The sequence below is a fragment of the Condylura cristata genome, unplaced genomic scaffold (genome assembly GCF_000260355.1).
Source record: "Condylura cristata isolate star-nosed mole 26May11 unplaced genomic scaffold, ConCri1.0 scaffold00022, whole genome shotgun sequence".
Lineage (NCBI taxonomy): Eukaryota > Metazoa > Chordata > Mammalia > Eulipotyphla > Talpidae > Condylura > Condylura cristata.
In genome coordinates this window covers 7,984,901-7,998,121 of record NW_004567123.1, presented here as the reverse complement: position 1 = coordinate 7,998,121, position 13,221 = coordinate 7,984,901, and the positions used below count along the sequence as shown (strand labels likewise).

At 37.4% G+C, this 13,221-nt stretch overlaps 1 protein-coding gene across 1 annotated transcript in view; it reads left to right on the top strand.

Annotated features, from left to right (window-relative positions):
• The window catches only part of MACROD2 (MACRO domain containing 2), a 1,662,610-nt gene that overhangs the window by 1,370,741 nt on the left and 278,648 nt on the right, over nt 1-13,221 (top strand). The window lies entirely within an intron of this gene.

The window sequence follows — 13,221 nt, the reverse complement described above, 5'->3', positions numbered from 1 at the left end:
GAACACTTTTATTATTAACTTGTCTCATTATTATTTTAATGAAGTACCATTGTTTTACATCCTTGTTAGTATTTCAACGGTATTGGACTTACCCCTTTAGGGGTGGTCACCTAGCACGCCCAACCCCAAAGCACCTGGAATCCTCTACCACAGTCCATTGTGCTCATTGTGCTCTGCAAGTCCCCCACCCCCAACTTCATCTTGATCTTCTCTTCCCTGGTTGCCTCAGGTCTGCTTTCAAGGACCAAAACTCATTTTAAATTAATTGCATCACCTATATTATATGAGATCCAAGTTGTTTGGGGCTACAAGTGTATGAGTCAACATTCGTGTTCTTATCTTTTTTAATAACATTGGGTAAAAATGTGTAGGAGGGTGACTAGCAGACTTCTAATATTATGGTTTTTTTTTCCCCCAGCAATGATAAGGACATTGCCTGTCTTATGGCTATTTGATTACATATTTTGTTCTCATTTAAAATACTCAGATTTCATCCTGAAGCCTTCTAAGTAAATTTAAATGTTAGATGAGGTGTGTAATAGAATAAAAATAGAGTTACAATGAATCCTATTCAATTGCCAACATGCTTCTTTCTATTACTAGAATTGATAGAATGGATTTTTGGACTAAGGTATTTAGGTATCATTTTGTACACAGTTGTCAGTCATTTGCCTGATCATTTTCACAATTCACTAGGTGATAACTGTGGTGGCCATCCTTACAAATAGCACTTCCAAAATTACTGGTAATTTTGTTTCATTGTATTTGCAGAATTGCATTATCATTAACTTTAGTGACAGCATAAAACTTATTGATCCTGTGGGAATTTTCCTAAACTATTTCCTAAGTTATAGTCACTTATGTAACTAAGTAAGTAAGCACCCATCCTTGAGGCACTTGTAAATAGAGAGAGAATATAAGTTGTGTGCATCAGATTCATGAGTTGGTTTATGAGAGAAGGAACATCTAAGTTCCGAGGCATAGAGAACAGAAGCACAAAGAAGCTACAGTCTTCAACCATGTATTCCATTATTTGTGATTTAACTGTTAAGTTCTTTGGACTTTAGCTGCACAAAGTAGGAAGACAAGTTAGAATCACACATAATGTTTGGTTTGGTTTTGTGGGGCTGAGGCATATCATAGGGAAACACTGATTGGTCAGGATAGATCTGTAAGAATTCTACAGAGATTATAAGAATTACATTAGCTATAAGGCACTACTCTATAATGCAATAAATTTCTGTGGGGTGGGATGAAAATTATAGTCATTTTCAATATGCATTTCTTTGCTTTTCAAGAGGAAACCTGAGAGCTTAATAAAGTTCCAATTATTGTTTAGTATTTGAAAGCAAACAGAATTTTTAATTCCATACAAAGCTGTGTTGGTAACACAGGCAAAGCTTTACCAAACACCAAATTAAAAAATGCATTTCCCTATTACATTTAGTTGTCAAAAGCATGGCCCTCTCCTGTGATTCTTCTGTTAATATAAGTCATCTTTTGTTAATGACTTTGTTTCATGATGGACTTAGAAAAGAGCTCAGTGTGAAAATAATCACATTGTTGATAAAATATACCAAATAAACTTAGCAAGCTCTCTTTTCTGACCAAACCATGTTCTGGGAATAATTCATATCAGTCCATCCTTGAGACATTGTAAATCATGTCTTCTCTGTCATGATATCATGTGCTGATAGCTAATCCATTAAATATTTCCTGCTAAAATGACCCCAGGAGATAGTCATTAACCTACTCTTGAGTGCAATAATAGCATCTGAGATTGATGAACAATTTTCTTCAAATATTTTAAGTAATGGCATAATACTGAAAGGCCATGCATTACTTGTCTTAGAAAAACAGTATGGAATATGTTAGAATATCATGAATAAATGAACACTTTCATTTATGAGTTTTATATAGAAATCATTGAGTTTCCCTGCTCGAGGTGCAGCTTGCACAGTAGTTAATCTTCTCATGGCACTTTCTGTATAATGCAACACCTCTTTAGGCAATCTTTGTATTAAAATATAGCATTTAAGCTCTTTCCTCCAACAACCAATGCAAGGTTGAATTGTTCATTTTTTTTTTTTTTTATAACGTGCTGGAGATTTTTCCAGAATTAACCCAGATGGCAATTTCCATCCAATATCTTTTTTTATAGTACATTGGAAAATACAAAATATTTTCAAACCTATATAAAATAATTGAAAAATGAAAAGAACCTTATATTAGTAACCAGACTTCAGCAGCATTTTTATGCCCCTGAGCAAGTCCTTTCCCTCCTTCACCTGCTGTTGCCATTATTAACCATTATTATTTTAATCATTAAAACAAAAGTGTTCATTCAATGACTTCTAGGTAACTTCTGTTTTGAACTATCTTGCTGTTAAGTCCTTTCTCTCCTATTTCCATGCAACCCATTCCACCCTTTGCAACCTCTTATTTTCAGCCTTATAAAATTATGGCCTATGCTAGATTGGCTTGTGATTTCTTCCTACATAAGAAGCTGTCTCTTATCCTCATTGAGCCATATGCCATTTCTTACTCTGTAAAGGAGATTGAATGCCAAGGGACCAGCTGTGTCTAGAGAAAAGCTTTGCCCCTATGACAGTCAATGTATAGGCAAGACATAGGCTAAATCAGATAGTGCAGAATGCCATTTCTGAAGAAAATTCCCCTGAGGCTCTTTCAAATGGTAAGGGAGCTTTCTTCTGATTAGAGGAAAATAGCACTGCCAGCTTGAAGTGAGGATGTTAAGACGGCTTCCACAATCATCCGTGAGAATTGTTTAGTACAAGTGTCACCTCCTCATAAATCACAGGGGTTATTTCACTTAAAGTGGACATTCATTCTGAGTTTTGATCCATATTTGGCTTAGTATAAGACTACACAGAAGGTTTAGCCATCCAATTAAGGATTTTTCAAAATGAAAAATTGTCGCTAGGAAATTTTCCTGTGAGCTCCAGGTCATATCCATGGACCGTAAATTTTCCTTTGCATATTGCAAGTGGGAAAAATATGCTCTACCAGGAGACACCAGTATGCTGTTGAAAATAAAATATAACCATTTCTAAAATTAAGATGCGGCCATTATTTTATTTCTTGATATAGCAGTAAAAATTGAGAACACGTCTATGCATAAATTTAGACCAGTCATAGCATTGTTTTTTTTTTTTATTTTGAAACGAAGAAAATTATCAATTTATGGCAAAAGGAAAGAAATAATTCAAATCCTCTGGGACACTAGTTCATTAGTTGTGTGAAATATTTAACAAAATGAGCTCCAGAGTTTATGCAATTCCCCCAAGAAAAATAAATGATTTTTTAAAATAAATCATAATGACTAATATTATTATTATTCTCACTGGTGGTATAAAGGTCATTAATAAAACAGTCCCTATATGTGAGTTCAAATATAAAATCATAAAATACTATAAATTTTCCACATAAAATAAAATACCCATATTAATGAAATGTATTCCATGTGATTAGTTGCCCATCTTGTGACAGCAAAGGATCTGTAAGTCTGTTCCATGAACATTTGGATTTTCTGACATTGAAAGGAGAGGATGAGAGGAATAAAATAATCTGCTTTTATTTTTGTGCATCCAGTGCTTCAGTAGTCATAGAGGTGGAGGTACCCCATTATGCTAGACCAGGAGATGAACATAGATGTGAAAGTGAAGCATTGTAGAAAGTTACAAAAAGCCTAAAAAGGTTCAAGAGTATTGAGAGGCCATTGGAAACTGAGTTGGGAGGATTTCCAAGGGAAGCCTTCCTTCGCTTGAATCACCTCTTAGATTCCTCAAGATGGAATCTGGAGCAGGGGCAAGCTCCGTCTCTCATAAGCTCCTTCAGCTGTGCCAAACTTTTACTTCTAGTGAACTCTGACCCTCTCAAAGTCAGCCTGACTAAAGGCACAGACCTGGAGCCATCTGTCCCTTCCAATTTTTGCCAGAATAATGACTTTGCAATCACAATTCTCTTCAAGTTGAGACTTTTTCCAGAAAGATTCCTGGGTTATTTCATAGCTCTGACTCTTTGGGAACCTTGCTTGCTTTTAAGTTGCTAAGAATAGTGTATGCACCGTCCCCATCAAAGCGTTTTTCACTCACTTTTGAAACTGACTTAATTATGATTTCCTCTAATTGACTGTGGCTCTTTTCATTTGCCATTTTATTCATTACTCTTTGCATAGTACCTGGCACATATTATATTAATGCATATTTAAATTAGTTATCAATAAGTATATAAATAGATGAGGGAGGAAGGGGGAGAGGAAAAAAGAAACTAGTAGGACATTATCTTTCTGAATAAGTCAGATTTGGGAACAATGGATTGAACTAAACTTTAATGTCATTTTCTTCTAAATGTGCAAGATGACATAATTCTTTTCAGCAGGTTGTATATTAGGACATTTTTTCTCTTGGAAGAAAGAAAATAGGATAAATCTAATATAGTTACCAGTGATAATTTTCCTGTAGGAGAAATATATACAAAAGAGAGTTTCAGGGCTTAGTGGACTTACCATGTTTTAACACAATACAAATTTTAGATGAAAAATTGAAAGACTAAAGAATTAATGACTTTAGAAAAGCAAGTTCTACATGTACAGAGTTGCAATAAAATGACATTGTTGCAACAAGTAATGTTCATTTCAACAGGTTTAAGTATATTTCATTTCAATAGGCTTAAGTAAGCAATGTCTCTCATTCTGAGTACAATGGAAAACCACAAAACAGTTTTAAGCAGAGGGATTCATCACCGGATAGAGATTTTCGAAATCTGTGTCTGCTGTGTAAATAATTGGGGAGTGGGACTTAATTTAATTTCTTAAATTAAAAGAACTTAAGCAGGACATCCTGTAAGGATATTACTGCAGTAGCACAATGAAAGAAGTTGGCTCGTGGCACTGGAATATTGGCAGTGGATAGGAGTCACAGTGAATACATTTAAGATATATTGTGAAGGTAACATAAGCAACATTTTTGTGTTTGCATGGCATTAGAAGAACAAAAAGAGGTAGGAATCCAGGGTGATTCTTACATATTTGACTTTAAGAACAGAATGTTTTATGGTAATATAATTTAGTGAGATAATGATGAAGCAAAACTGAAATAAATTTCCATCTTGATCATACCAGTCATAGAATATCTCCCAGCTATCAGGGCCAAAAACTAAGCTGGCAGATGAATATAGGAGGAAGACACTGACCTAGGTGTCTGACATACCAGGTTTACAAAGATCATGATTTTTTTTTTTTTAAAGATTTATTTATTTTGTGCATACAGAACTGGGGTACAGGCCAGAGGCTCAGGGGCAGTGAGAGGCTTCACCAGAGACAGAATGGGGAGCAGAACAGGCAGATGGACGAAGTACACTGCTGAGGGGAGCAGCGGGCGGGTCAGGAGAGGTCTGCCGCGCCATGTGGTCCCTCTGGGGCAGGCGGGGATCGAACTCATGCAGAAGCGGCTTTAGATTCTCAGTACTGTGCTTTAACCCGCTGCGCCACCAGGGAGGGCCTAAAGATCATGATTTTTAAGCGCCCTGTTTGTCAAGGGACAAGACTAGAGTGGAAAACTATGTTTGAAAATCATTAGGACGTGGATGGTATGTAAAGCCACGGGCTGGTAGTAAGAACACAGGGAATCATTTCTTAGGAGCAAAACTAATTCATAATTTCAGAGTTTTTAGCACCATGAACCCAATTCTTTCCTCAGTAAAATGTCTCCTGATGTTGACAGAATTTTCTAGACATAGTAACTGAAGCAACTGTAGTCTGCACTTTCAAGAAAGTTGCAATCAAAAGTAGGCCCTTGTGACATGGTCACGGGAGGTTTCAATATCTCAATTTTATCTTTTTGTCCTTAAACAGTTCTCAAAGTGGGAAGGTTGTTTCCTGTTGACGGGACTGAGTAACTCTTCACGTAGATTTTTTTTTAAAAGATTTATTTATTTATGCATACAGAACTGGGGTACAGGCCAGAGGTGTAAGGGTGGTGAGAGGATTCACCAGGAACAGAATGGGGAGCAGGACAGGCTGACCTACAAAGTACAGTGCTGAGGGGAGCAGCAGGCGGGTCAGGAGAGGTCTGTCACACTATGTGGGTCATCTCTGGGATAGGCGGGGATAGAACTCATGCTGAAGTGGCTTTAGCTCCTTAGTGCTCTGCTTAAACCCACTGCACCACCAGGGAGGGTCCATGTAGCTGTTTTTATTACTCTTGGTAGATGAAAATGTGAGCCCCAGAAAGTTACTTAAGAAACTTTTCAAAAACTAATAAAATAAAGGGTCCTCCCTGGTGGTGCAGCTGGTTAAAGCACTGCACTAAGAGGATTAAGCCACTTCCGCATGAGTTCGATTCCCGACTGCCCCAGAGGAGATCCACATGATGTGGCAGACCTCTCCTGACCCGCCTGCTGCTCCCCTCAGCAGTGTACTTCGTTGATCTGCCTGTTCTCCCCACTTTGTCTCTGGTGAATCCTCTCACCCTCCACAACTCTAGTCTGTACCCCAGTTCTGTATGAATAAATAAATAAATCTTTTAAAAAATAATAATAATAAAATAAAAAAGAAGATTGACACATGGATAACTACTTTAACCCTAAGGGTCCAGAGGGTCTAGTTTTAGTTGGGAACTTCCTGGATTTATCAGTCTTTCCAAACAATGGAATAGCAATTGAAAGCAAGAGCTATAAAGTCTGTCAGAATTGGATCAAATCTCTGCTCTCCACTTTCTAACTGTATGACTTTAGAAGAAGCATAATCTTTATAGCCTTCACTTCTTACTCTGTATAGAGTTGGGGTGCTAATAATTACCTCTTGTGTTATTTGTAAATTTCTCCATCTGTTTATCCAACTTTCACTAACCAATTTATTCTCCACCCCGCCCCCCACCAAACATAAATCGAAATCCTACTCTATTCTATGCAAGGCACTATTACAGGCATAAAGAATATGCCAACACAGAAAATAATGCTGCTCCCATCTGGGATTTGAATCTTTTAAGGGAAACTATCAATGATCATTGGACAAATTCAAGTAGACTAGAATGTGAGATAGTGATCAGAGTGATGGAGACAGCACAGCAATGCTGAGATTGCAAGTCAAGTAGGTTTCTCTGAGCAGAGTCTGAACAAGGATTAAATAAGAAAATACAGAAAGTGTTTTGTTGGTCCTGGGCCCCCATTGTTGAGCCATGCCACACTGGAAAAAAGAGAACTGAAAAGCAAACCTAGATGGTGCCCAAGATCTTTTGCTCATTTCCAGCCTAGAGAGCTTCAGTTTTTGGAGTTTCTTCATCACACTGGCTAAGTTGTGAAAATGTCTCTGGCTGCTTTCGTGGATGTTATTGAACAGATGTTTCATCCAATGGCTGTTTTTCTGAGTCTGTGTTCACCAAACACCCCTTCTAATCATGATTTAACTTTCCATGTAAGTCTGCCCACCTGGAGAGAATATTCTGATCATATAGACTTCAAGTATTCAGCTGCCGTCCTTAGCTATTTCTCATTATCTGTTGATACAGAGGCAATCTAATTATAATTTGATTTCCTGTGTAGCTTGGCCACATGGAGTGAATTTGCTGATCACATGGACTTTAATTATCCAAGTTCCTGTAACTGCTCTTGCTCATTATAACTTAAGCAACTAGTGTTTTCTAATACAGCACTTCCACCTCCTGAAGGTAGGTGATGTTAGTGCCAGGCAAGTAGTAGGCACTCAATGACCCGTGGATTGAGACTTCGCCCAAGCCCAAAGCAAAATGAGCATTTTAATGGCATATTTGCCAGAGACAGTGAATGCTACTCAGCCAGGCCTCCCAGGACACTATCTGTTCATCTTACCACTGTCACTGCATGAACTGAGCATGTGGCTGATTTTTCTGTGTCAGCAATAACTTTGAACTCCTGATTCAACAAATTCTGGGGTAGAGAAAATAAAATAGAAAGTCAAACAGGATGATAGGAAGAGAGAATTCTACTCCTCCTTTCCAGATGAGTCCAACAGCAAGACAGTTCAAGTGCAAGGGTCCCGAGCACAGTTGTAATCCTGGGAGTAATGTTTCCTCTCAACTCCAGAATCTGGAAAGTGCGGTAGAAAGGGGATTGAAGTGTGGGACTGTTGGGTCGTGTGGCTTCTTTTGAAAATTAGACAGTTACTGGGCCTCTAATCAGAAAGCTAATAGCAGTACAATACACTTATGATTCAGCAGGCTCTGCATTTCATACTTGATACCTATCATTTCACTTAATTTTACCAAAGTCATTGCATATATCAGCTGGAAACCTCGCTTCCTTTTGATTCAAACACATTTTCCAGAAGTGTTTAATGAAAGTTTCTGGTTCTTTGGATAAACAAACATCATGCATGAAACCATTGCTTTCTCTGGGAAATCAAACCCAGTAATTTTTTCTCATCTCACTAAGCTTCACAACAAGGGATATCATCTTGTATCCTATTGAGTATACAGGAATATCTTGCTGTTTGCTACCAACTGACTCATTCTTCCTGGGGCTCAGTTTATATAATCCTTCTTGAAAGGACTTGATGTTTGGTGGCTGGTAGAGATTTCCATTCTTCACTCTATTATTCTCTTCACTAACTCCTCACACTCACTGTAGCTTCCCAGTCTTTTAAGTCAAGCAGACACTGGGAACTTCAGATTCACCCATCCATTAAGAAGTCGAGAAAGCTGAATAAATATAATTAAGACCTAAGTGTTAAAAATAATATATCATTATAGTTTTTAGTATCAAGCAGACCTGGGAGGGAAAATCTGACCCACTGAGGACAGTCAGTGGGTCTTCACTGGCACACTTAACAACCACAGGACAAAAACCTAAACTATAAAAAGGGAGAAAAAAAGCAATAACAAGGTTTATAAGGAGTGAGAAATGAGAGCTGAGAGGGTGTGTGAGCAAGCAAGAGTGTGTTTCTACGCCTGCAGCCCTACCCCAGGTAGTGTTCGTATTGCAGACACCAAGCCCAAACCCACACATGAAAAGCAACTTTCCAGAGAAGAGCAGCCAGGAGAGCCATCAGGATGGTGACCAACCCTCCAACACGAGCCTACCACTGCTTGATCTCCACAGCAGCCATCCCCACAGCAACAACCTCTAATTTGAACTGCTCAGGCAATAAGCTAGCAATGACTTTTATGACTTTTATTGGCAGAAGTGACTAAGAATTCAACACATCATCACAGATATAACTCCTTATTTTCCTCTCAGATCCAGATAAGGAGCACTTTTTACACTTTCCCCCTCTTTGGAGGCATCTGAACTTACAACCCCAGGTCTATAACTCTCGATGAAAGTCACCCCAATTTACTCTTGTCTTCAAAAACCCCATTAGTTATGCCTAACTTTTTTTCTTTTCTTTTCTTTTTTTTTTTTTTACAGACAACAAATTATCCCAAACCTTTTTTGTCTGAGACCGGAAAAAAATTGTATTCATAAGTGAAATAGCTTAGAACTTCCTAAATGAGGAAATCCTTTACCTACTACAAAATTTGCCTGTATAAGGTATTGGGGAAACATGCAAACCTTAGAGATCAAGCTGTGTATTATTATAATATTGATTTGAAATACACTTAAGAGATCAGTTTCTACCAAAGCAGTTCTATGTAAACTCAAACATTTATATGAATTACACAGAGATGCAGCTAAATGTAGATTGAGGTATGCTAAGTATAGATGGCATCTCAGATTCTGCCTTTCTAGGAACATCCCAGGTGGCTGCTGATGCTGCTGGCCCATTTTGCATACGTTGAGTAGTAAAGTAATAGTATGTGGGCATAAAATAGAGTATGATTCTGTAGAATAGACATATATTGAAAAAGAAAAGCAGAGAAAAGAATCATGACTGTTAAAACACTAGAACTGGCAAAGCACAAATATATGGAGTAATAAGTCACTTAAGTATTTATTGGTTTGCAGTACTAAGGTAGGTAGGTAGGTAGGTAGGTAGGTAGGTAGGTAGATAGATAGATAGATAGATAGATAGATAGATAGATAGATAGATAGATAGATAGATAGACAGATATCATCTGCCTGTATATATCTTACCTCCTCTAACAAAACTGATGCATAGTTCTTTATAGTGAGTTTACTTAAGAGAGTGCTTAATTAGTGTCCACTTCTTGATTGTTCTTCTAACTCCAAGCTAACATTTTATGAATTTCTATGCTTATACCCTAAGATTTTTCTCTCCCCATTTCCATTTCCTATGTAAGGAGCACAAAACACCTTTCATTTGTAAATATGAATGTTCTATTTATGCTTCATATAATTTATAACATAATTCTTCATAATAAAACATTAGAAGGTTAAATACCTAATAAATTTCATTAACATGATTGAATCAACAGAGGTGAACATGATTCAATTAAATGAAAAATTTTGATGTATAGTTATACTCCAGACCAATTAAATCAGAGTTTGAAGGTGGGCCCACACATAGGTAATTTGTTCAAACTTGCTGAGTGATTTCAATGAAATCAAAAGCTAAGGAGGAATAGATTATTTTAAATCCTTCCAGAGTTTAAAAACTGAATGATAATTATTTTATCAATATGACATTGTTATATACCTACCTCATATTTGTAGTTTAAAGAGACCTCCATGTCATTTAGAAGTGTTTTACTCAATGGAAAATTATGTCACTTATTTTGCTTATTCAACATTAGAAACTGTAAAAACAGTACTGCAGGTGCTAAAGACTGAACACTATCAAGCCATCATCAGCCTCTGCAATATGAGTTAAATGCCCAGCCAGGGAGCTAACTACTCCTCTCACCTGCTGCTCCCCTCAGCAGTGTATGTCAGTAGATCCTTCTGTTCTCCTTGCCACTCTATCTCTGGCGAATCCTCCCACCACCACCCCGCCCCTGTACCTCTCGCCTACACCCCAGTTCTTGTATGCAGAGACAAAATAAAACATTAAAAAAAAATTTAAGGGCCCTCCCTGGTGGCGCAGCGGGTTAGAGCACAGCACTGAGAAGCTAAAGCCACTTCCGCATGAGTTCGATTCCCGCCTGCCCCGGAGGTGACCACATGGCGTGGCAGACCTCTCCTGACCCGCCCACTGCTCCTCTCAGGAGTGTACTTTGTAGATCTGCCTGTTCTGCTCCCCACTCTGTCCCTGGTGAAGCTTCTCGCCGCCCCTGAGCCTCTGGCCTGTACCCCAGTTCTGTATGAACAAATAAATAAATCTTTAAAAAATTTTTTAAAAAGTAAAATAAAGGCAAACTAGGGTATTTGAAACAATTCTGAAACTACAGTCAGTATACCTGGTATCTCCTTCAATTTCTGCTTCTTAAAGTTTTGTGACCTTTGACTAATTTCTTAACTTCTAGTGCTCTCCAGTATTTCATTTTAAAATAAAGGAGTAGAAGAATAAACACATAAGAATCTTACATATGGAAAGGGTAAATTGAGAGAGTAACGTGCCTTGAGTACTTCTAAGTCAAGCACTATGTGAAATGATTTAGAATGACCCTCACAGACCTCTCAAAAATTCAATGTCTATAGGAGAATTTTCAAGTGGACAATCAAAATGTCAGATTGTTGAGTGAAAATCAGATAACATAAAAGAAACAATAGTTGTTTGATTCCAATTATCCCATTGAAAGGGAATGAATTTTATACATCATTCATTCCTATCACTTTTTTTTAGCAGATGAGAAAACTGAAGCCTAAAAAGCTCCTGACTTTCTATTACTGACATATGAAACAGACCACTAATAGAGTATGAGAATTTGTTCATTTTAATAGTACATCCCTTCAACCCAAAATGTTATTGTCACCATAATTCAACTTATTCTTGACTGAGAAGGTGACTTTAATATTTATATTTATAATAATTCAGAATTTCTGAAACTGGCATCTTAGAAATATTTCACCAGTGACCCAGAGTGTAACATATGAGTCCTAAGATTGCAAATCAGATTAATGACCAAAGGCTTCTATCACTAGAACTATTAAACCTGCTTGGATAACTTTCTGGACAAATATCCACAGAGGTTGTTGGCCTCCCAGGTGACAAGTCATGTTTCCTCCACTTCCCTAAGAGTCCCAGATAGTAAATATCCCAGGACTGTAATAATATAATAAACACACACACACACACTACATGTTTACATTCCCCCTCTCTCTCTCTCTCTCTCTCTCTCTCTCTCTCTATATATATATATATATATATATATATATATATACATACATACATACATACACAGACTCTTAAATAATAATACTGAAAAACCACTGGTATAACACGATCACCTGATCTTGGATAAAAATTGAATGTCAGGGCCTAAAATTGTCATCCTCAAAGAAAGTGAACATCATTTCATCAGGGGTAGTAAAGGTACCCTGATGAGATAGGTAACTGAAGTCCTGAGCAAATAATTGTTATTGACTCTGCTACAGTATTTGCCAGGAACTTGGGGATATGAGAAACAGAACTGCCTGTGCCTCCGAATTTTTATTCTAGTGGTAAGATAAAGATATCAAAGGATATTTGCAAATAAAAATAAAAAAAATAATACGTTAGGTATTGACTAGTGTAATGCAGAAGATAGAAAGGGAAATGTTACAGAGAATGGAGATTAAGGGAATGGTTTGCAGGCTGCATGTGGCCATAGAGCTAATCTCTTAGAGGCAGGAACATTTAGCTAAGATTTAATGGGTGTAAGGACCTACAGTGACATTGTTTCAAGAGGACAGAACAGAAAATGCAATAGCCCTGAGAAGAGACTAATGAACTTAGTACTTTTGTGTGAAGTTTTCATAATTATGGACTTTGGACATTTTTATTTCACTCACACATTTATTCATTATTATTTATTCATCAAACTATGTATTGACATCCCACTGTAAATCATGTATTATTCCAGACACAGTTCCTGCCTTTACAATGTTTATGTCCGAATAAGGGACATGACAATTAGCAATACACAATAATAAACAAATTGCATGTTAAAAGAGATATGGGAAAGAAGAAAAAAGCTTCCTGGGGATAGGATGGTCAAGGAGTCTCCTTGAAGTAAGAGATGGGCTAAGGCTTGGGGCACATGAGGAAATTCCTCATGCAGAGTTGTGGGAAAGAACATTTGGGAAGTGGGACTCACAAGCACTAAAATGCATTAGAGAAGCAGTGAACAGAGTGTTTAGAATAGTGGGAGACACAGAGAATAGATGGGAGCCAGACACCCATAG